This window comes from Sus scrofa, chromosome 11 (assembly GCF_054392235.1).
Source record: "Sus scrofa isolate SSC_HxYL_T2T_F1_AM1 chromosome 11, Sscrofa_HxYL_maternal_Yorkshire_Landrace_v2.0, whole genome shotgun sequence".
NCBI classification, from domain to species: Eukaryota; Metazoa; Chordata; class Mammalia; order Artiodactyla; family Suidae; genus Sus; species Sus scrofa.
The window spans coordinates 23,497,159-23,518,767 of NC_139393.1; the positions used below are offsets into that span (position 1 = coordinate 23,497,159).

The 21,609-nt window shown below is 41.6% G+C and overlaps 1 long non-coding RNA gene across 2 annotated transcripts in view; it reads left to right on the forward strand.

The window, feature by feature from the left end:
* The window catches only part of LOC146398587 (uncharacterized), a 151,356-nt gene that overhangs the window by 118,224 nt on the left and 11,523 nt on the right, over window positions 1-21,609 (forward strand). The window contains exon 14 of one of the 2 annotated variants that reach the window (XR_014819533.1): window positions 19,203-19,337. This is a non-coding gene — a long non-coding RNA (uncharacterized LOC146398587). Of the gene's footprint in view, window positions 1-19,202; window positions 19,338-21,609 lie in introns of those variants that run through there. The other variant, XR_014819535.1, reaches the window with a different exon arrangement.

Sequence of the window (21,609 nt, forward strand, 5' to 3'; positions counted from 1 at the left end):
ACTTATGTCATATTCATATGCAAATATCAAAGCAATTGATACACAATCAAGTCAATGGTCTTTTGCTAACATTCCTAGAATTCCTACCGGAAAAGTGCTAACAACTGAGTTTAATGAACTTTCACCTATTCCACTCATCTCTTACACTCATAATTATAATATTATCTGGCTGTTTCTTTCATCCTTTCCCACCTTCTACCAAAAGAAGTAGCCTTTTACTGAGAAAGTTCGGTTAGCTACTGAGGGGATTGTTGTGAAGATTTCAATATTATGGGATAAAATGAATTGCTACCCAGTCCTGTGTCCTAATCATTCAAATATCTGAAGTCACACATAGGGACCAGGTATTATGAAAATTCCCCTGGTTTGCTTTGCAAAAGTAATCAGAGCCTTCTGAGAAACTGACTCCTGTGGTTGTTAAGGCACTAGAATGGCATTAATTTGAGAGCCTTCTGGGTGTTTCCCTCCAGAGCTATTATTTGGCCCAACCCACACACTTCCTGCCCTAATCCCAGTCCTGGTACCGACTGTGATGTTTTGCAAAGGTAAAGGAGCTATTAGACTATCACCTGTATTTTAGTTTGCATAACTTAGCAACCTCCCCTCAATTCTTTAACAGGATGCAGCTTATTTCCTGAGCTGAACTATTGCACTGGTTACAGTGTCTCATCTTCCTTCTCATTTCTTGCCATCAGAACTCAGTGATGAAATGACAGAGAACTTGGTGAATTTGAATAATGGAAACTACTAGCTATGAAAATATTGACTCATGGGTCTTAAAGAACTTGAAATAGGCTTAAAACATTGCTGCTTTCTATTCTCCTCTTTAAAATATCTTTGTCTGGCACACAAGACATATTATAGACCAACATTTCGCAAACAGTGATGTGCTGTACATATCAACAACTCCTGGGGAACTTACTTAAACCGAGACTGCTGGGTGCCGTCCCTGGAGTTTCTGACCTAGCAGGTCTGGGTTGGGCCTCAAGGATTTGATTTCTAACAGGTTTCCAGATAAAGCTGCTAGTCCGAGGACCCCACTTTGAGAACCCTAACTAGTTATAGTTCAAGGGCCAGATATCTCTGAGGTGGGGCCAGCATGACTAATTCTTCCTGGTTTGCCTGGGACTTTCCCAGTTTCTATACTAAAAGTCCCACATTCCAGGGACTCCTTCAGTTCAGGGCAAATCAGGACAGTTGGTCACCCTAGGAGAGGCCAGACATATTCTAGTTTGAATCAAAGTGTTGTAGTTCTTAATATTTACAAAAACCATTTTCAAGAATGCTGTACTATGACTTATATTTAGGAGATAAAAGGGATTTTAACACCACTACATTTAAGCTACTCATCTATAGAGTATCCATATTTCTAAAAATATGAATGATCTCACAGTCTCTAGTAATAACAGTAATGAGCTCTCACTGAGCCCCTAAAGCGCTGGGGGCACTGTGTTAGCACTTTGCATAGATCATATCTAAGTCCTACAACAGTATAGCTTATTAGAAATTATAGCTCATACAAATGGGAAACTAAGATCACAGAGGTTACAGGAGACACAGCTGGTTACTTTGCAGCTGGGGTTTGAGCCCATTTCTCTCTGGCTCCAAAGCTTGTATTCTGTCCATTATGATGATCTGAATGAGTATTTGTTGTTCGTAGGCTCGTTTAATAGGATGTTCAAGGCCAGGCTTATAGGCCCTGATTATTTGTGCATTAACTCTGAAATTATTATGCATCATGTCTGCTACAGGGACAGAAAGTCTGCAGACAACCTTCTTTAATTAGGAAAAGCTGGCAGAAACAGGAAAACAGCTAATCGGGATTTCTTAAATTAAAAAAGAAAAAAATCATGTTATGGAGTCCCATTGTGGCGCAGTGGAAACGAATCTGACTGGTATTCACGAGGATGCAGGTTTGATCCCTGGCCTCACTTGGTGGGTCAGGGATCCGCTGTTGCTGTGAGCTGTGCTATAGGTCCCAAATGCAGCTCAGTCCCGGGTTGCTGTGGCTGTAGGCGTAGGCCAGCAGCTGTAGTTCCGATTTGACCCCTAGGCTGGGAATCTCCATATGCTGTGGGTGTGGCCCTAAAAAGACAAAAAAAAATCATGTTATCAAAAGTAATTTCATTTTCATATTCATTTATCATATATATATATGGCACAAAATAATACAGAATAAAATTTGAAGAAATGTACTTAAACATATGATCTCTTTCTCAATCTCTTAATCACATTTCAATGATTATCAACCATGGCAGAAAGAACAAGTCTTTCTTTTCCCCTCCTGGGGCACTTTTGATTCATTACAGGTACCCACTGATCACAGTCAGGTCCCAGATCCTTATCCCATCTCTGGTGCCTCCGACACTGGGGCACCATTTCCCCTCCTACCCACTGTTTCCCCTCCTACCCCCTCTCATACTTAGGTTTCATTTCTCCATTTGTTCAGGTGCAGAAATAACATCTCTTTTTGCCAAGAGCTGTTTACTCATCTCTAGGGACGCTTAAGACTAGTTTTTTTTTTTCCCATTCATGATCTGTCTTTTTAAGGCCAAACCATGGTGGCAGAAAAAAAGAAATCTGGTCAAAATATGTCTCTTTTCTTCTGGGCTTCTCACCCTTGATAGTTTCCTTCCTATCAGGAAAAAGACTTGGTCAGCTCACTAAACTCATTCTGTGAACTCTCTCCCCACTCCTCTTACAGCAAGTGTAGAGCCAGTTCTTTACATAACCTGCCAAATTTGTGGCTGAAAAAAAGGCAATCTTCCCAGTTCCCATTGTGGTTCAGCGGGTTAAGGACCTGACATTGTCTCTGTGAGGATGAAGGTTTGATCCCTGGCCTCACTCAGTGTGTTAAGGATCCAGTGTTGCTGCAAGCTGCAGTGTACGTCACAGATGCAGCTCAGATCAGGCATCGCTATGGCTGCAGCTCTGATTCACCCTCTAGCCTGGGAACTTCTATATGCTGCAGGTGCAGCCCTAAAAGGAAAAGAAAGAAAGAAAGGGAGGGAGGGATGGATGAAGAAGGAAAGAAAGAAGGAAGGAAGGAAGGAGGAAGGAAGGGTCACTCTTCATATTTAAGTTACTTTCAATATATTTGGGTTCATCAGAATATTTTGGAGGGCATATTTCTATTATTTCCCTACAGTACGATTTCACTTCCTAGCATCCTATCCGGTTTATGAATATTATGATCCATGCACAGTATGAAACACTTCTTAGTCATCATTTTACTTTCTTTCTTGTGGTCCATTAAACAAAATTACTTACATTGTTTAGTTTTGTTTCTAACCATGAGAAAATAAAAGTTATGAAGGCAAAAACTGGCCAAGACTCCTAGTACCTGCACTTCTGCAATCAGTGGCACAGAATACCTCCGATCCCCCAGTCCCAGGAGGTTGGCTTCAGCTGAGGTGGCCCTAAAGACACCTGCTCATAGTAGAAAACCCAGAAGAGGATGGAGGAACAGCCCCCACCCCAGAACAGAGTCAGCGGGGTGTGGGTGATCACTCATGTCACTACCTCAAGCCCACGGCCTCTCAGCTTTGAGTCTGGGTTGTCTTGGTCTTAAATATGATCTGTATCTCTGGGCTTGGCCAGGTCAGTCTTTGCTGATAGTTCAAGCTGTGAACCAGTTACCACATAACTAACTTTTATTTTACCCCAAATGTTGGGAAAAAGAGGAAGATGAAATTGTACATGCCCAAAAGTGAGGTTGGTGGAACATTTAAGGAATGAGAAAGTGGCTGGGGAAGAGAATGGGCAGCAGGGTAGCAGTGGTACCAACCAGTCCCACTATCACATAGCAAATTCTCTGTTCCAGGCTCAGCAAATAGCAACCACATTCTCCTTCCTCAAGCCAACATTTAAAAGTCAAATATCTTGAACCAGACACCAAACAAAGAGACATTTGTTTCATTTTTTTCATAATCAAACGAGAAAGATTATTAACAGAAAACAGATTAAGCATAAATGCCCAGCATTTAAGAGATTTTTGCTTAACACATGTGTCAAGAACCGAGTAAAAATGTCCTTACAACATCTAGCATTTCACATGAAGACAATTGTAGAAACTGTAAGAAGCCAACAACAATTTTTTTTTCTTTTTATGCAAAATGCCTTTTACTGTTTGCTCATAAGATCGAATTGCCCCTTTTCTGGCAATAACAGGGGATGATATTTTAAACTCTGAACTGAAGCAGATAAAAGATGCTAGTGGTTTCTTCCTCTTGAGGGCGTAGACCAGCAGAGCCTCTGCCAGGCCTTGACCTTCCTTGGGACATATCCTGACCACAGAGCAAGCCTCGTGGAGGGAGGGACCTGGGTCTACGGTGTTATCTTTGTTTCAGAGCATCCAGGGAACAGTCTTCTATTTGAGTTCCTTGTTGGCAAGTTCCAAGGAATATGATCTTTTAAAACCTATTTTGATGTTGTCCCAAAGGGTTGTAATAATAGATTCAAGTCAGTCAGTCAAGTTCGCACGAAGTACGGGTTCTCCCCCAACACTCCTTTCTGACCCAGAGATCTTTCCAGGAAGCAGGCAGTTGCTACTGAGAAATTGTTCATTCCTAACCTGTGAGCAGCATGCAGAAATAGGATTTTGATTAAGATGCCAGTTTCATGATGTTTGTTCAATCGCTAACATATTATGTTTTCTGGATTGGACACCTGAAATTTACTTGGAAAGTTAGGAAAGGAGAGTTTGAAGAAGAAACACAAAGAATTAGACTATCATTTTTTCTTCCAAACTGCATTCAGAAAGTGTAGCATTATTTAATCTGACCTGTGTTAATCTTTGTATTTCACTATCGGGAAAGAAATGCTTTGCTAATAAGTAAATTAACAGTGTAATAAAATTATCCTTTAACTACTAAAAAGAATAAGGTGTAACTATTTTCTTTTTGTGTTTTCTTTTTATAAATTTGAATGTGTGAAGGAGAATACAATATTTTATTTAGTAATGAGGATCTTATGTATTATTTACTTTTCCTTTTGTTAAGGGCTGCAGGTGCTGAGCCACGTTTGTGACCTACACCACAGCTCACTGCAATGCCAAATCCTTTAACCCACTGAGCAGGGCCAGGGACTGAACTTGTGTCCTCAGAGGTACTAGTTGGGTTCCTTTCCACTGAGCCACAACCCTATTTACTTTTTTTGCATACCAATTCATGCAACTTTATAACATGACAACAGGAGGATGAAACAGTGTTTCGAAAGACAAACAGTATATTTAGAAAGACTCAAAAAAGACTGCCAGAAGTTTTTGTTTTAACATTTCACTTCTCAGTCTAGCTTTTTTATTTCTATATTTGAAAATTAATCTTTGTTATATTCTATCAGTATTGGTAGAATTATATTATGATCGTAGGTAATTTGAAAAAAAAAAAAGAGCATCACATCTAATATGACCAAGAATGACTTTATTAGGCATACTGTGTCCTTGCATCAGCAGTGCTACATCAAACTACTTCTCTGTATTAAAGTCTTTCCTCTTTTTACTATCCAACTGATATAATTTCCTTTTTATTAAAAGGAAACAGAATTATTTCCCAGGCCAAACAGCAGGACACTTTGTACTAAAAGACGCAGGTTGTGAGGCAAGAGCCAGGTCGGGTAGACCAGGAATCTGGCCACAGGTAGGAGCCAAGTAGCTAAGGACCCAATGCCAGGGACCCACTGTGTCTGAAGAAGTAACCCAGCTGGTTGCCTTTCCTAAGACAAGGGTAAGGCCTTTCTTGTATCAGACCCAGCCAGGAAAATATAAGGAACAGATATTGGTTAAGCACAGGATAATTATATAATTTATTGTCCAAGTTGGTACACTTTTGAGAGTGAAAGCCGCTATTAACAATTATGCCAAGACAAAAGATGTAACTAATCCTAATCCAGACAAAATAGGACTTACAGTCCCCCAGTTAGAAGCCATGTAGAGCTATACAGTTTTCAGATCCTAAAAACTTGGAGCAGAGGAATCATCCACCAATACATTCATTTTATAGGTGGAGTTGCAAAGGTGTAGGGCTGTGGTGAAGACTTCATCAAAGCCTGACAGCAAGTTACTGGCAGAATCAGGACTAGAAGAGAACTTCTGCTCCCAGCCCAGTGTTTTCCTAGCGAACCACATATGTTTGTAGTGTTTTATTCTCTTTGAAGCATGGTCATAACCTCATGTAGCTATAGCCCCAAGTCGTCACCATTCAGGAATATAAACTAAGGTCATAGCAACAAACAGCAAACAGCATTTTTCTAGTTCTTTCTCTACCTGTGGTTTCAGAAATTCCTCTTCTATGTTAAATTCCATTAAACAAGAGTTCCCGTCGTGGCTCAGCAGGTAAAGGACCCAACATTGTCTCTGTGAGGATGGGGGTACTATCCCTGGCCTCACTCAGTGGGTTGGATCCAGCATTGCCACAAGCTGCAGTGTAGGTCATAGATGTGGCTCAGATCCGATGTTGTCATGGCTGGGGCATAGGCCTCAGCTGCAGCTCTGATATGACCTTTGGCCCAAGAACTTCCATATGCCGCAAGCAAAGTTCGGCCATTAAAAGAAAATAAACAAACAAATAAATAAATTCCAATTAAAGGACTTCTAGGCATTTCCTCCGGCTAGCTCATGTTTGTTCACAGATAAAATCCTCTCTTTGGAATTCCCACTGTGGCTCAGCAATAACAAACCCGACTAGTATCCATGAGGACACAGGTTGGATCCCTGTCCTGGATCAGTGGGTTAAGGATCCAGCATTGCCATGAGCTGTGGTGTAGGTCTCAGAAACAGCTCGGATCTGGCATTGCTGTGGCTGTGGCATAGGCCAATAGCTGCAGCTCCAATTCAACCCCTAGCCTGGGAACTTCCATATGCCACAGGTACGGCCCTGGGAAAAAAAAAAAGACAACAACAACAAAAAAAATCCTCTCTTTATGCGGGAAATCCACCCATTTCTCTGGAAATGAAGCCTGTGCCTTCAGATTAAGGTAGCGCAAGCATCACGAGCTGGAGATCCAGAGTCAAAATGGGGTTCCACTTCCTAGCCAGTATTACAGCTTCAAATATAGTATTTAACCTCTCTAAAATTCATCAAGGCTTAAATTTTTGTAAAATATGGTTGTAGAATTACTTTCTAGAACTTTGACTATTACGTGAAATAACGTACAGTTAGCTTTCATTATCCATGGTAGTTATGGTCTATAGCGTCACCACCAACACTGAATTAGCAAATACTGGACCACTGCTACTAGGGGAAATAAAGAGTTTCTTCTGGTCACATTTTAGTCAACTGATTAACACATAGTCTTGTTTTCAGTGTGTTTCTCTTTAAAGACACCTTATTTAAAATATAGTGTTGACTCATTAATGTTAAACTCATGGCCAATAGCATTATAATTCATGTTGAAACAAAGCTTATACATTTTTCTCTAAAACAGATCACAGCCTTCTCGTGCTTAGGAATAGTAGGCGATACTTCAGCATTACATTTGAAACAGTGAAATCACCAGCAAAAAGCACAAAAATGCAAAAAACATGGCACTATACAGACTACAAAAAGGACACTTGTTTACAGTACGAAAGTTGAAACAAAAAGAGAGTGTCACCCTGCTTGACCTCAGCTGGGAACACACATGCACATCAGGGGACTCAAATTTTTCTCTGTTCTGCCCTTGTCCCTGAATGACCACAAAAGCTCTGTGAGTAGAGTTTGGAGACACAAATACATTCTAGCAAGTAGGCAAGTGTGGAATGCACAAATCATGAGGCTGAACTGTCTATAAAGAGATTAGCCAGCACATGACATGGAAGCTCCTATAAATGTTAACCATTGTTGTTCTGGTGTGATTGTGGTTAAGATAAGCTCCCAATCACCCCCCTCAACAACTGCTGGAGACCCTAGTGCTACCTACTGCTGATGTCAACAAAGGAGAGATTTTCTAGTCCAATGATCGAGCCTTAAAACCCAGAGAGGAAGTGTTGTGGATTTTTCCCAAGTGGCTCCAACATCCACCAGGTAGTGGGTTCCTAGTAAGCCCACCTCCCAGGTTCTCTAGGGTCAAACACTAAGGATTCTTTAGGTGAACATGGTATGGCTCTGGCTCCCCGCTCCTTTCCCCTTCCTGGGCCCCCCTTCTCTGCAAAGCATTTGACCCTCACAAGGTGATGATGTGTTCCATATGCAAAGGCATGGCACAGTAGAATGAATTAATGACCCAACATCAAACAAATTCCACACACACTTGAACGCTTCCCAGTTTCTCGTACAAAAAGTACACTCAGATTTTCCACTCCCTTCCTTTTATTTATTTTTTTGTCTTGTTTCGTTTTGCTTCTCAAGTTCCTCTTTCAGCTCTCTCTGGCTTTGCCCATTCTCCTATTCTTGGAGCCTGTTCTTGAAATGGATTTAACTCCTCCTTCGACTGCCCTCAGGGTTTTCTCTTTTCCTCTTCTCCTTGACTCCTTGATTTCTGGCTTATTCACTGTCTCCGCTTCCAATCACTCCCTCCTCCAGCAGATCCTCTTCCTGCGGATCTTTCTATAATTGAGCTTGTTGTCCTGCTCTGGCTGTCCTCACTTCCGAGAACAGCCTCCTCCCTGCGCCCTTTCCTCCCCTGCGGCCCTTGGATGGGTTGTTTTCTCTGGGGCAGGCCCAGACTGTCGCCTTTCCTCCGCAGGGGGTGTCTTCTCCCATCTCTTCCTGTGCTCTTTGTGGAGCCCTCCCCACATTCTCAGTTTCCCACTTCCCCTTCCTCTCTTATCTCCTTCTGAAATCCACCACCCTTGATGCATGCGACATGTAGGTTTGGGTTTTGCAGAAAATAGGATTGTCTTAAAATAAGCAGGCCTTGATTATGCCGTATGGTCCTTTATAGAACAGCTCAATGTCACACAGATTCAGGGACACTGCAGGTCACATCCCGCCCTCTGAGTTGCAACTCTCCACAGGCCAGCCCACTGTGATTGCCTTTCATCTGTCTTCCCAAACTGGCATCATGAAGAGCTGATCTAGTTACAGTTCTGGAGTTTTGAATATTATGCCCAAACATTGATTTGCTCTATAAATTAGTACTATGACCTTGCTGCTTCTACTTCCTTTACCCTGCCTCACTCACCCAGCCCCCAACTACCCTCACTAGGGCTGCCAAGGACTTCCCAAAATATCAGTCCAATGACCTTGCCCACCCTCCTGTGCCAGCCTCCTCGTCTACTCACCTCTGTTCAGTGCTGTTCATTCTTTCCTTTAACAAAGAGTCATTTGGCATTTCTCCATACCAAGGACTATTGTAAGCACTCAGGATAGGTTAATAAAACAAAAAAACAAAGATTCCTGCCCTTGTGAAGTTTATATTTGATTAGACTATGAGAGCAGAGATCAAACAACATAAATTACCAATTTTTTGTTTGTTTGTTTGTTTTGTTTTGCTTTTTTAGGGCTGCACCCAAGGCATATGGAGGTTCCCAGGCTAAGGTTCAAATCGGACCTACAGCTGCCAGCTACAGCCACAGCCACAGCCACAGCCACAGCAACACCAGATCCAAGCCGCGTCTGTGACCTACACCACAGCTCAGGGCAATGCCGGATCCTTAACCCACTGAGCAAGGCCAGGGATCAAACCCACATCCTCATGGATCCTAGTCAGGCTCATTAACCAATGAGCCATGAAGGGAACTCTGATAAATTATCAATTATTATTGGGTAGGCAAATCAGTAAGTTATCTAGTATATTCAATGGTCCTAGAGAAAAAAGGAAGGGGAGAAAAGGTAACAATCAAGCCCAGACTCGAAGGAGTTGGCCGAGGCCACCGTGTAGACATCCCAGGGAGGGAGCTCCAGGCAGAGAGGGTGACCAGTGCTAAGACCCTAAGGTGGGGCCTGTTCAAGGAATAGCAAGAAGGCCAGTGCGCAGGAGAGGAAAGAGCTGAGGGGAGGGAGGTAGAAGACAAGTCGGGGAGCTCCTAGACCACAGGCCATCCTGGGTCTTGTTAGCCCTGCCGATTACATTCCCCCTTGACCTCCATAAATGCTTTGTGCTGGTTCTCTCTTTAGTTCCTTCCTTTGCTTCCTCCACCAGGAGCCTCTTCCTCAGCTGATCCCCTCGGGCTTGGTTCTCCACATGCTCTTTGATATTCTTCCTCTGCCCCCTCACCGTCCCTCCCACTTCAATCATGTCTACTTGCTTGGCTTTTACTGGAAGGCTAATGCCCAAAACTTTCTCCAGGTTTACACCTACTTCCAAGGTGCTGTTTCTAACTTGGTGTCTTACCCACATCTCACACTCTGTTTGTAATACATCAGCCTTCTCTCAAGCCAGTCATTTCTGGGGTCTTTCCTATTTCAGTTAATGAAAATTCCATTTCCTTGGTCATCTGTGTTTTAAAATTTCATTACCATTATCCACCTTATCTAATCAGTGTCAAAGTGCTGTTAAATCAATCTCCAAAGAAAGAAAACTTCACATGGGTATCATACTGTTTTTAAGAGAAACATAATTTTAGCTAGAGTTTCCTAAGTCACGTTTTGATCTTTATAATATTGTTGTATATGCCTACTGGAACTCTGAGTACCATCAGTATTTTTGTGACAAGTCTAATAAATCAGAAATTAATTTTTTTACACTAGAATCATTCAAAAGTTTATAATAAAGGGCAATTCCCAGGTGTCGCCTAATCCCTCTTGACAAGTGAGTGCAGTATCTCCCTCTGAGGGATACGGACCTTCCTGGAGCACATAACATTCTCCATTCCTGTTTGCACAACTGTCCACTCTTCTTCTTTGGGGGAGGTAGGGGCATCTCCAGGGAGGGGCTGTGCTGCCTGCATGCAGCAGAAGCTCTGGTTCTGTTGGCAAAGATCCAAAACCATCATTGGAACAAGATGATGTCAGTGATGGGGTCTTCATGTGGGCACTGGTGAGGGTGGGCTGGGGAGAGTGGCCCCTGTGCTCTCAGACTAGCTGAAGCACTCAATTGCAGAGACTAGCCACTCAACAGACATGCCTGAGGGGTTTCCACAGTTAGCATCCAGGACTAGGAATCTGATGACATATGTGAGATCTGATGGAAAAAGGAAAAGGGTGAGGGGGAGAGGAGAGAAGAGAACAGTGTTTGGGCAGAAATAAGGCTACAGGGATTTGCCTCCTCTTTGTGGGGCTCCCTGCCACCACACACAGGCTTTCACTTCATGGACCTGTTTAGTCTCGGTCTAGCAGTGAGATCAGAAACCAGTTGCATTGTTGACATTCCATTCTTTTTTTAAATATGTTCCTTTCCATTATGGTTTATTACAAGATATTGACTATAGTTCCCTATGCTATATGGTAGGACCTTGTTGTTATCTTTTATATATAGTAGTTTGTATCTGCTAATCAAAAACTCCTTATTTATCCTCCCCTACCCCTTTCCCCCTTTGGTAATCATAAGTTTGTTTTCTATGTTTGTGAGTCTGTTTCTGTTTTGTAAACAAATTCATTTGTGTCATATTTTAGAGTCCACATATAAGTGATATCATATGATATTTGTCTTTGTCTGACTGACTTCACTAAGTATAACATTCTCTAGGTCCAACCATGTTGCTACAGATGGCATCATTTCATTTTTTTTCTATGGCTGAGTAATATTTCATCACATATATGTACCACATCTTCTTTATCCATTACCCTGTCAATGGGCATTTAGATTACTAGCGCATTTTTTAAAAGGCCCATGGTACCCTTTGCACACCCATGTAAAAAGTCCAGGCTATTTAAACTGGAGTCAATAGGCTGGAAACTCTTGGAGAAATTTTGTTAGGGGCTCTGGTTCTGCATCCTAGCGCCTCCTACTGGCTATATCTGCTGAGTGTCCATCTTTAAGTGCCCACCACGCCCATGTCTGAGAACTGAGAAACTGCAGTAATGCTGTTGCAAATTCCTGGCTCAGGGAATCTCTTGAGGTCTCATGGTCTAAACTCAGACCTCATCATACATGGGTTCCATTCAACTTCTACTCTAGCAGGTTTCAAGGTATGACGGCCCCTTCCTGTGCTGTCCTGTTTGGATCTGGTAATTGGGTTCTGAACATGTACTTCTGGTCTGCAATCCCTGTGGAAAACTGACTCGCATAATTTTCTCCAGGCTCCATTCTCTGTTCTCCTGACTGGGAAGTTCCCAAGACAGCAATGACCAGGCAGGGAGTATAGACAGACTGTGTGATCCCTAAGTAAAATGTGATCTGGTAATTGGCTGTGTAGTGGGAAAATGTCCAAGGGGAGAAGAAGCTCATCTCCTTTCAAGGGATATGCATTTCACAGCAGCTAGAACCTTGAGAATGGATAGCTTAAATATCCTTCACTGCCCTGACATATAGTGATACTGATTGAAATTCAGAAGGGCACATTGACCCATCTAATTAGCCAATACTAACAAATTTGAAGAAAAAAAATTAATATCCAATGAACAACAAATGTATGTTTTATTGTAAACTTTATTTTAAAAATATCTGGTCCATTTAGCCAACATTTTGAAAGTCGTTATGTGTATATTCTAGAAAGAAACATTTGGTTCTTCAGTTTATCAGCTTTGACAAAGAGTATCCTGGCTTGTTTAGCTTGTGTCATTCATCATTGACTAGTTAGCCTTTTAATTGTCCTCATCTTATGAAGAAGAGAATGACGGGAAGAGTATGAAGGGAGAAGTTTCTGGAAATGGTGTAAAACTGGGACGTAACTTCCTGAACCATCCTCCTGTTGTTGGAGACCAGGTCAAGTGCACACACGTGCTTAGGAGGCCAGCGGTGCCAAGTGCCCTCAGCCTTGTAGGTGGACGTGCGTGCATGCAACTCCCGCAGAGCTGAGTCTGAGCTTACTGCCCAGATGGCTGCAATAAAATCCTCCTTTCACATAAAAGAGAAACATTTAAAAACAGCCCTCTCCTATGTACAGTATTATCCCAGGCACTTGTAGGAAATCAAGTCTGAGTCACTCATTTAAATCCTAAGTACTATTTTTAGTCGCCGGTGTCAGCTGTTATTTGACACTCTGTCCTAAAGTCTGGGCCTCTTGGCCAGAGTTCCTGTCATTTGCTGATCATTAATAGAGTGGGTGAGACATGACTTATTAACAAGTTTTGGTTTGAGGCTGTGAATTGGAAGCATAATGGTCTTGTCCCTTCACCGCTGAATGATCAAAGCTGAGCTTCTTAAGCTGTGATCGAGCACAGCTCCCACCCACATCTTTCTCGTTTCCACCCTTCCCAGGGTTTTATCAAAGAGTTTTCTTGTTTGGTGCCACTGTGTAAGTATAATTTGGAAAAGATAGCATTTTGAAAACCGACATTTTAAAAAGAGGCTTTGTTAAAAAATGTAGCTGGATTTCCCCTAGTGAAGTGTTTATATTCATGGATCACCCAAGTTTCTGCAGCCCAAACTTCTTACGTATTCCCAGAAATTTGGCAACATATCCTGAGAAGCCTCTGGAAAGGTCTCCTTCTATTTTTAACATCTCAGTTGTCCTCAGGCTATTCAGTAAGAACCTCGAACCTGGGGACCAAGAAGGGACCAGAAAGGGGGCAAGCATCCTACATTCTCACAGAGGTGGATAGGTGGGGTCAGGATTCAGGACCCACTGGGGTTCAAGGCACGAGGTGGGTCTTTTCAGCCTAGGGTGAATATACTGTCTTGGGCTAACTGCCCCTTATGGGTCCACCACACCTCTCTGTTTATTTGGTGGATTAGCTTTCCTCTCTTTGGTTCTCATGTTTCTAGATCCCAGCATAATGAGCCTGCTGACTGCCAGGAAGTGTTCTTCACCCCAGGCTGACCAGTCAGGGCAGTAACCACAGTCTAGGAACCAGAAAGACCCAATTGCAAGTCTGAAGCAATTTAATTTATCTTAATAAATTTTCACAGTAAGTGGAAAATATGGAGACCAGTTATCCATTACTTAGTCAATTCAAAATAGGGGCCAGAACAATCAAATCCAGCCTTTTCCCAAATGTGTCAGATGATTGCATCAGATTTTCCATTTTATTGCATTATTCAAATGTGTTCCATCATATGCAAATGTCTGTGATCTCTCAGTGCTTCATTACTATTAAACATTTGAGAGACTAGGAAAGCAATTTGGTGATGTGCGTGTCAAAAGCCATAAAAACAGACATGTCTTTGTGAAGATTCTATTTCTTGAAAAAAAAAAACTTTTTTTTTTTGAAATTGATCATCAGGAAATAAACAGCTACTATACATAAAAGTTTAGATAACTGAACAATCATTTGGAAACAAACCAAATGTCCAGTAAGATATTTAGGATAAATAATAGTTAATCCATGATAGGGAATATTATGCAACCATTTAAAAGCTATGTCTTTGCAGAATGGTAATGGCAAGGGAAATATTTCGTATCAGAAAAGGAAAAGAAAGGTATGGAGAGAGATTCAGAGACAGAGGCAGAGGGTTGGAAGAAGGGATGAAATTAGAAGATAAGAAACTTGGAGTTTTCATCATGGCTCAGCAGAAACTAATCTGACTAGCATCCATGAGGATGCAGGTTCCATCCCTGGCCTTGCTCAGTGGATTAAGGATCCGGCATTGCCATGAATTGTGGCATAGGTTGCAGATGTGGCTCAGATCCCACATTGCCGTGGCTGTGGCTTAGGCCATCAGCTACAGCTCGATTCAACCACAAGTCTGGGAACCTCCGTATGCCACAGGTGCGGCCCTAAAAAATACAAAAAAGAAAAAAAAGAAAAAAAAAAAACCCAACAACAACAAAAAAAGGAAAGAAAAAGAAGATGAGAAACTTGAGAACAGAATGTGAACTCAGTACTTTCAATATATGGGATGGGAGGGCCAGGCTGAGCTCTGGGCAACCACCCAGGAAGTTGGGATGAGCGAGTACAGACTCTTCTGAGGACCTAAGCACTCGCTTAGTTGGTTGATATTGGTGAGAATAAAGAATATTCAAGTCGTGAGAAACAGATGGGAGACATTACAAGCAGATGGAGACCACATGCCCTCTGCTCAGAACAGGGAAATCTTTACCAACTGCTTATAGGGCACTCTTCATGTGCTTGGCTATAGTCTTCTTTTAATTCAAAAAACAAACAAACAAAAATAACAGTACTGGGGTTTCCTGATGGCTTAACGGGTTAAGGATCCAGTGTTGTCACTGCTGTGGCTCGGGGTACTGCCGTGGCACAGGTTTGATCCCTGGCCTAAGAACATCTTTGTGCTGTAGGCCAGGCCAAAAAGAAACAACAACAACAAAACAGCACTAATGAGGATTCCCTCATGCTGATGCTTTCTTATAACTACAGACTTCTGCCTCTTCTTCCCTTCCCAGGCATTTCTCTCTCTCTCTCTCTTTTTTTTTTTTTTTTGTCTTTTTGCCTTTTCTAGGGCTGCTCCTGTGGCATATGGAGGTTCCCAGGCTAGGGGTCTAATCGGAGCTGTAGCCATTGGCCTACGCCAGAGCCACAGCAATGCCAGATCTGAGCCGCATCTATACCACAGCTCACGGCAATGCCAGATCCTTAACCCACTGAGCAAGGCCAGGGATCGAACCCGCCTCATGGTACCTAGTCGGATTTGTTAACCACTGAGCCGCAGCAGGAACTCCCAGGCACTCTTCTTAAAGGAAGAGAATCAAAATACCAGCCCCCTTGTAATCCATCCTCAGCCCATTGAGGTCAGGCCTTGGCACCCACCACACCATTGAGACCATGGTGTCTTCCCAATTGCCAAATCCAACAGCCCCCTTTGTGTTCTCATCTACTTGGACTTGGCACAGCACTTAACTATCCCTTGCTGAAATTTGCTCTAAAACTCTCCAAAGGCCCCATTTTCACCTGATGCTCCTTCTTTCACTCTTCAGATTTCTTCTTTGTGTCTTTTATTGGCACCTTCTATAAGACCTGCCCATTCCCACTGACCTGATGAAAAATGTCTCCTTATCTTTCAAGACTTGGTTCCATGTTGGATTCCACTGTGATGTCTTTGTTCACCCACTCAGGCTACTTACCTGCCTCCCCGCAGGTGGACTTACATAGAGGTTAATAAAACTCAAGCATTGGTGCACTTCATTTGCAAAGAACCTGAGCCCCGTGTGTTCATGGAGTCATAGATCTTTCTAAAATTTGCACATGCAATCTATTTTAACTGTTATGAGTTAAGTCCACTGTCTCTTCCCCAGTCTGACTGCCCCCACCCCGCTTTGCACATGTCTCCTTACGTCAGGTAGCTTGGAAATGCTGGGGGCATTTTGGGGACCCAGTCTGGAGACAGTTGAGTTAGAGAGACATTTATTTAGATTTGACCAGGTTTATTTATGTGGCTCATAAATGTAGCTATGGATAGTTCAGTGATACTAGCTGTCCTGGCTTGCAAGAATACCCTCCTGACTACAGGGCTGACTCACCCTGTACCATGACACTCAGAACTAGGAGGCCGGAGGCTGTAACATAATAAGCATAGGGTGCCCTGCTGGGCACTGGGACCATGAGGACAGTTAGGTAGAACAAGACTTGAGATGCACTGAACAGTTTTCCAGTCTTTAAGTATATAAACGTGTCAGTGAATGATTTAGCCTTTAGTCACACCTAGCCAAAATAATCAGTAATAAAAAACAGATTTCATTGAACTACGTTAGAGGAAAGACTGAATTACATTTCTGTCTCTCTGTGGAAAACAATCATAAAAATCACTGTCATATGAAGAGGAGATCAAAGAGTAGATGGTACAGAAATACAGGGGGAAAAGTAATAGACGTACATTATGCAGCTAGTTAATAAAAATACTTTGCCTTTTTTTCCTACCTGGATTTTATATTTCTGCTATTTGTCTGATTTTTAAAATTTGGAATTTGTTGGCATTTTTTTTTCTCACTCTAAGTAAAACCTCTCTTTTATTCTTAAATTTATACTTGTAAGTTAATATTTTTCCCTTAAAGGGAGCCTGCAAATCACATAAACGTCAGGCTCCAGAGTCTGGCTTCCCTTGGTCCCCGCTGCAGACCTAGATAGCAGTGCCAGGTCTTGGTAACTCCATTGCTCGTACCAGGTCCAAATACTAGCACAGCCTCCATAAATATTTGTTGAAAAATATATCATCCAAAAATCTTAGGATGCTACACTCAGGGTTTACTGTATCTCAGCACAATCTGAGAGTGAGAGTTAAAGGAATCAGAGCATCCTAGAAAACCAACCCCAATTCAGATGGGTCACTTTCAGCTCTTATGCTCCTCTTGCTCATGCCTTGCTTCTAAATACAGAGTCTCAGAATAAAAGAGAAAGATGTAAGAATTTCTGTAATTGCTCTAGGTGATTCAGAGTATGGATACAGAAAAATGAAGAGGTTAAAGAAGAATAATGAAAAGTATCTGCCTAGGACATCAGATATACCCTCCTTAGTTTGAGCCTAATGTTAATCCCTTTCTGTGCGTTGGTACCAATTTGGTCCCTCTGGGTTTTATACAAGCCCATGATCTCACCTCACCCCTGCCCTCTACCCCGGTTCAAGTTCTTTTTTCTTTGATGACTAGTATTTTCCTCTTTAGATTTTAGAGATACTTTTCTTTTATCTTTTGTAGGTGTTCATCTGCCGTTTTATCATTGGGCCCTTGATGATGAAGTATCCCCTCTATCTACAGACATTACAGATTTCCCAGAAGTAATTCACATTTGTCTGCTGCATAGCTCCTGTGGTTTAATTCAGTTTAACTCAGTTCTGTAATCTGTCAGTCAACTTTTTAATAGATATAGAACTGAACCTCCAATCCCATGTGTACAGACCATCCATCCACTCTACACCTCTTTACTGACAGAGAGAGAGAGAGGGAGGGAGAGAGACTACTCAGGATTCATAGATAAAAGGGATGGACTGGATAATCCAATTTAGAAAGTCAATAAAAGTAAATGTAAGACAACCAGGAGAAACAAAAGAAAGAGAAGGACATGGGGAGACTAGCTCTGAAGAAGGTGGAACTCTCATTCCATGTTCTAGACACAATATAAAAGAAGATTCGGAAAACAAAGTTGGGAGTGTCTTCTAGGGAAAATTGAAAAATAAGTCTAAAACCTTGAAACATAAGACAGTTAATTGATGGAGCTCCCTGGTGGCCTAGTAGTTAAGGATTTGGTGTTGTCACTGCTGTGGCATGGGTTCAATCCTAGGCCCAGGAACTTCTGCATGCTCCAGGTGCAGCCAAGAACAAACAAACAAACAAACCAGGCAGATATTTGAAACAAGAGACAAAATAAATAAAGTATGGAATTTTATGTTCCAGTGGCAGAGAAACATCCCTCTCTGCCTAAGAAGAATGACCAGCTAAACTGAAAATATGACTCTGGCCCTACAGGTCCCCACTGAACCAGAGAAGAAGAAAACCCATCACCAAGACAACAGATGCTGTAGGCAGATTACATTCTTAGCTTGTAAGAAAAGAATGAATTGCATAGCTTTAAGTGCTGCATTTTGAAATCTGATATTTAAAAGAATAACAGCAGATGAAAATAGAACTGCATTAGCACAAGAAATGTATAAGGTTAAAAAGGGATGCAATACATTCATTTCTATGAGAATTCTTTGGAGGTGGATTTCAATTATATTCAAGTTTGAAGATACAGGGACAATATATTTCAAAGGTAGTAAGAATATTTGCTTCTTGTTTTTGAATAAACTTGGTATGACTCCAAGAACCAGTTGCTCGTAATTATAGGTTTTCCAGAATTATTAATTAAAAGCCAATTAATGATTGTCTCAACCTGGATTTCCTTCCAGTTCCCTTGACAAATTGGCTGTGGGTGTTTCATGAAAAGGGAAACGTAACTAACAAAGTTATGCTCTGCCTGACATTCTTCCACCACCACACAAGGAAGCAAATAGGTTTTTTTCTACTAATGTTGGTATGAATTTGTGCTCAAAGAATAGAACATCCCAGGGAAGTGTCAGACCATGAGAAAAGGGTAGGTAGGACATAAAAATCTGTATTATCTGATCTTGGCCAAATTGAGGGGAATGGCATTTTGTATGTTCTGAGTGTGTTTTCCTGTGCTTACACAGTAGAAAAATTTTCCTACTAAGAGTCCAGAATAATATGTACATCTTGACAAACGAAAGGTTGCTTTTGGGAAAAGGAGAGTTTCCGGGATTATTTCACTCCTCCCAGGTCATGTACATCTTAACTTAGACAAAGGCCAGTGACAATATCCACATTGTCCTTTGTTCTCCTTCCTGCTTCCCACTAGGACCACAGTACTTCCAGGGACCGGAGATCATGTACAGACCAAACACAGCAAACAGTGCTGCTTCCTATCGTTTCATGGAAGCCCCCAGAAGTCATCTTAGCAGTAGAGAAACAGCAAGAAGAATGAAATTAAAAGGTACATCTCTTCCTGTTATATCCTAGATCATGCTGGGTCCCCAAAGAGGATTTCCCAAGCCCTTTGTAGAGCCTTGCGTGGTAGGTGAACAGACACATCCCAGGGAGACAGGTTCAGCTTTTCTGGTCGTTACAAAGAAATCCACCCTCGTCCTCCCCCACCCCCATGCCCACCCCAGCCCACCCCCCATTCTCCTGACTTGGCATCATTCCCTGGCAGGGGAAACATCGATTCTTTGATCTCGGAAATCTTGTCTCAGGAACAGATCCAACCTTTCAAAAAGAGTTGTATTTCCTGGGGCTACACTGAATAGCATCACTGTTTTCTCAGGAAGCTGTTCATGTGTTCACTTTGTGTTTCACCAACCACACCCCCAAATAACTCAAGCAAAGAGATACCATAAAGACTTCACATTTGAATTGTTTTGGACAATTTTCTGGCAAGAATTGAAGTATACCAAGTTAGGGGCTATTTCTCACACAAAAAAGAGTAGGCATCACTTGCCTGGCAACTCTTCCAGAGAGATCACCTCTCACTTTTCTAGATGCAAGAGCCAAATTCCAGCTGACTACAGTGACCAGGGCTGCCTTGACCTACGAGGGTTAGTCATCACAGGTTCCAAGGGGAATTCATGCATCTTGGGGATGGTCTCACTAAAAAATTGGAGCCATATTTCTTGAATCAAAAAGAGATGTCTAACAAATGAACTTATCTAAGAAACAGAAACACTCTCTCAGACATAGAGAATAGATTGTGGCTGCTAAAGAGAAAAGGAGTGGGGGAGAAATGGAGTGAGAGGCTGGGACTAGCAGATGCAAACTATTAGATATCGAATGAATAAACAACAAGGTCCTACCTTGTAGCACAACGAACAATACTCATGTTCTATGGAAAATAATAATGAAAAAGAATATGAAAAATAATGTGTATATGTATAACTGAATCACTTGGCTGTCAGCAGAAATTAACACAGCATTGTAAATCAATTATGCTTCTATAAAATACATTTTTAAAAAGGAGATGTCTAATATTGTAAGAAGTTGAATTAGTTCTGATAGTTTTACAAAACTGATATTATTACAATTAAATGTATCACTGAAGCTTCATTAATATGGGCAAGAACTGAGACCGAGATGCCTGTGGCATTCATAAACACTGCCATAAATATGTCCTATCCAGAAATTTAGGCTTGATTAATAGAATTCAGAGGAAAAGACATTATGCTAGTTTTCAGACCCAGGCCTCAAAAACAGTAGACTTTCATTTTCTCTCTCTTGGGCTGGTCACATTCGAGACCCAACCACCCTGCTCTCAGGAAGCCCAGGCAGCACACGAACCCTGAGAAGCTGCCTCAACTGACCCTCAGTTGAGCAAAACAGTTGTCCCTGCTAACCCTTGACAAACTGAAGATTCATGATCAAAATAAATTATTGTTGTTTTAAAAAACTGAATTTTAGAGTGGATTATTAAGCAGCAATATACAACACATACCATCAACTTGCCACAGGCTATTGTTAGGTGATTCAAGGATTAAAAGTAGTTTTTCTCTAATTCAGTGTCAATTTTGAAATCTAAGAAAGTGGATTTAGGAGTTCCCTGATGGCTCAGCAGGTTAAGGATCCAGCATTATCATGGCTTTGGCCTTTGCAGCAAATGTAAATTTGATGTGGTGTTTTGCAACCAGCTGTGTTAAATCAATATTCCGCTTGTTTAAATTGAAAACAGTAACATTAATAACAAAAACAGCACTACTGGCTAATTGAAATGATAATATTATTTCTAACATGGGAATCTTATCGTTACCTTTGACATTTTTTGCCTTCAATTTTATGTCGCTCTGGGATGGCCTATTTTATTGCTTTGATTTTTCTAGAACATTAGATTCCATGGAGAGAATTGTGATTATATCACCATAAAGATGTTTGGCCTGGGACAGAACACATCAACATAAAACCTTATGAAATTTAAAGTAGATGAAACAGCAGCGGATGGGATGAATTTGTGACAGCACATCTCAAGTACTTACAATAAAGATATATTCACTTATTTATCCATTCACTCAACAAACACACGATGAGCTTTAACCGTGAACCAAGCATCTGCTAGTCACTAGACATAAAGATGAACAAGAAGGCGTAGTGAATAACAATGGACAACAGTGATTCTCTTCTGAAAATCTTGTTCCTTTTTCAACTCATTTGGGTTCAAAGACCTCCCACTCTTGTCTACAAAGCATTTCTTCCTGTACACTGGGGAAGCTGGGCCTTGTGGA